Source organism: Sinocyclocheilus anshuiensis, unplaced genomic scaffold (assembly GCF_001515605.1).
Source record: "Sinocyclocheilus anshuiensis isolate Anshui unplaced genomic scaffold, SAMN03320099.WGS_v1.1 scaffold1289, whole genome shotgun sequence".
Lineage (NCBI taxonomy): Eukaryota > Metazoa > Chordata > Actinopteri > Cypriniformes > Cyprinidae > Sinocyclocheilus > Sinocyclocheilus anshuiensis.
In genome coordinates, this window is record NW_015549731.1 from 889,615 (window position 1) to 893,368 (window position 3,754).

The following is a 3,754-nucleotide window of genomic DNA, read 5'->3' on the forward strand; positions in this document are numbered from 1 at the left end:
CCTTACTTTTAAAATTACAACTTTGGCCCTACTTATTTTGGGCAATAATAATTATATTTGAATCTATTTGAACTTTTTAGCATTTTGCGTAGTGGTAAAGAAAACTAGCAAGTCATGCAAAATAACAGCTTTAACAGAAAACAAAATTCTGATTGCATTTGCAATCAATCCAATGTGCAATCAGTTAGAAATAATTATAATATGATAGACACAAAATTCAGAATTGAGCAATTGACTCCATTTCAATTTATGAATTTGAATTTAATTGGCCACACCCCACAGGAAGGTAAACTGGAATGACAGGAAGAGGAAGGAAAAAAAAACTTTCAAACAAGGCTCTATCAAGCCAACATTCAAAGTTTGTCTTTGAACCTTCCTTGACTAGTAAAACATGTAAGATGTGTTTCTTTACATTTCAATTCACTTTATTTCTATGTCCTTAAATTCAAATTCAAATTGCAATTCAGCATCCTGTTTACTAACTGAAATGTAACAAAATTCTGAATGGTGCACAACCTGGCCCTAAACACACACACACTTTTCAGATTGTTATGTCCCTGCTATAAAGAAGTACTATAAGCAAACCAAAAAGGTCATCAAATCTTCTTTGATCTAAATGATGAGGGCCAACATCCTGTTTGGAAGCAAAACACTCAGAAATGCAATCCAAAAGTGAATGAATTTTCAATGTCTGTCTGTCTCCCTCTTACTCTTTCCAGCATAGTCAACAACAGCACAGTAACATTGCAATGCTTCCAACAAAAAGATGTAACCCAAATATGAAAGAATGCCTGCATGTTGGTTGAAAGAAGACCAGACAGAAGAATACAGTCTCCAAAACAATCCTCTCCTTAATGTAGAGCGGGTATAAGGGTTTACCAGCCTTTTTTTTAACTCTATCAAAGCTTTCCTCAAGAGCCAAAACTCTGAATGAATATAACTGAATCTTCAAAGACGGCCACTATCTGCCTCTGCCAGCTTGCTACATGTTTTGTGGGTGTCTCACGGGCGGTCAAGCTTCCTGATTAGCGTTTATCGGGTGCTGGCGTCTCTCGTGTCATCGTGGGCTGTTAGGTGAGCCCTTCTGACTGCTTAGGCATGGGCTAGTGGGGCTAGATTTGCACATGGACTTTGCCTCTTGCCATCTTACAGGTTTGAGTTGCACCCACATGATCTCAAACAGCCATGGCAGATAACAATGGGGGAACATCCAGCCATTCAGTAATTACAGCAGAAACTGGCGTGTCATGTTACAATCTTTAGGTAAGCCTTCACCTGATTTATCAAAGGCTTCAAAACATACAATTTCTCATTTTCACTTGATATCTACAAAAGGATACCAGCTAGGACATTGAAGGGACGTGACATAACTCTTCAAAAAGAACTGTTTGTATCAAACTCCATTTATGTTGATAATGCCTAACCAGATATTCATCCACCTAGAAATGCAGACTCACATCAAAATGACAGTTTAGACAACTTTACAACTATAACTAACATTTTAGCAGAGTGCTTTTACAAATTTCCAAGCTTTCCATCTGAAACACTCCATTGTAAGTGCATGTGTATTTTACAAACAAAAGCATGAGTCAACATTGTTTTCTGAAGAAAATCGACAGTAGTTTGGATTGATCCAATAACAACAATGCCACAATGCTGTTTTGGTGTCTGTACCACCCAAAACAATGTAGGTCAAACCCACTGACCCATGAGAATGTTACGGCACAGCATTTCTCAGGTGTTTACATTTAGTTGATTCCTTTCAGGAGAACCCTTCTGAACTGGCTGCTGTATCAGTCTTAACACCTGTGAAAGGTACTTCTCTGTTCAAATTTACTTTATATTGGGCCCAATCCAGAATGAGCCAGTTCTGAAGGAATGTGAAGCCGTGCCAGGCTAACACGGCTGCTGCTCCTCTGAACAAACAGGAGTTTCGGGCGTGAATGCCATGCCAGTTCATCAGAGACCAAAAAGCTCAGTCTTTCGCCGACAACGGCCCCAGACCTGTCATTGATTTAACTGAATAACTTATTGGGAACAATCATTCATAATTACTGAGTTTAGTTTTAATTAAATGGATGAAAACATTCTCTTGCCGGTATCTCTGCATGCAGAGGTCAGTTTGGGTTCTACTGAAGGTGTCATTCAAAGACTGAACCAGTCAGAGATGGGTCAAAAATGGATCCTTGCTGTGAACTCTTCTGTCTACCTGAGGGAAGTTAAGAATAAGCATCAGAAAACATTCAGTCAGTCTAGACCACTTCAGCTTTCATGCCTGTTCAACTAAACAGCTGAGTTCGGTCTGCTTGCAATCAACTACACTTTGTGAACGACAGTATTGTGACATTTTAAAAGAAAACCTAAAAAGGGTTCAACCCCCTCACTCTGGGCATGGTTCCAGCCTGTCCTGACAGATCCCCTTTACAGCAGTCAGTTTCACACTTGATAGGACCACCTGAGTATGTTCCCCCAGAGGCTGAAATCAGAGAGGGCCACCGTGTGTACCCTATCCCAATTCACTCTGCTTTGAGACGTTACCATGAAAACAGAATGCATACATATCTGCTGTAGTGGAGTCCTGTGGGGCCACATGGGGCACAGAGAACAACTCCATTTAATGAATCTCTTCATATCTGACTTTGACAAGGAGTAATCAAATCCTCTTTATCCAGTAAATGATTGACTGCAAAACTTGTAGCCATTCATTTAAATTGTTCTTATAAAGATGTATTCAATACACCAATGGTATTTAATACCATATTTAATAGTATATATATATTATAATTCCTTACTAATTAGTAGAATTTAAATTATTCTTATTTTAACTTTACATTTCTAATTAAATGTTGATTTGAGATCCATATCAATATCTCATGCATCAAAAACGTGTTCATATTTTATGGTATTTTTTTCTGGAAATTTACCATTAAATACACCAGTTCTATCAGATATACGCAAATGTATACAATATGCAAAGAGTGTCAAGAGTTTGGTTGATTTATTTTCTTTGTATCTAGCACTGCACTTGAACTAGTTCTGCGCAGTAATGCATTGATATCATGTGTACCAAAAACGTACCTATACAAAACAGAACATACATTTTTGTAAACAATACAAAAAAATATATTGTACTGGTAAGAAAGTGTCTGCTTAAAACAAAAATCGTAATGTTAACATAGCCTACCTTTTAGAGCTAGTTCGCTCACACTCTCTGATCACACTGGGTTGAATAGCTTCAGACTGTACCAGACAAGATACGCTGACACACCCAAATTACAAGAATATTGCCAGTTATTAGAGAATAGAGATATAGACAGGGGCAGTTTGTCTAGGTGAATGATTGACTATCAGCTACACATAAGGCTTCAATTCTCAGCTCTAGCGCACCCTGGTGGGAAAAAAACTGACTGCTAATTATTTTTAAAACAATAAAAATCTTTATGGGTTGTCTTGTTTTGAGTGCACATAACCATCACACAGTATTTAAATATATGATTGAACGATTAGATGTGGAACATAGCAGGAACAATAGTGAAATGTGTGTTGTCAAGACTGTTCTACATTGTGCACTCTATGTCAGTTCAGTTATCCAGGTCAGAGAAATACAACTCAGTTGCTCATTCACTATTCAACAGCCTGCATGTCAATTAACTCATCAGGGTATAGGAGTTGATGGAGTTCAATGGCTCCGACTACAGATTCAAAGAGCCTGTTAATACACTCATTTAGTTAAATGAAACATGTTGAATAATGA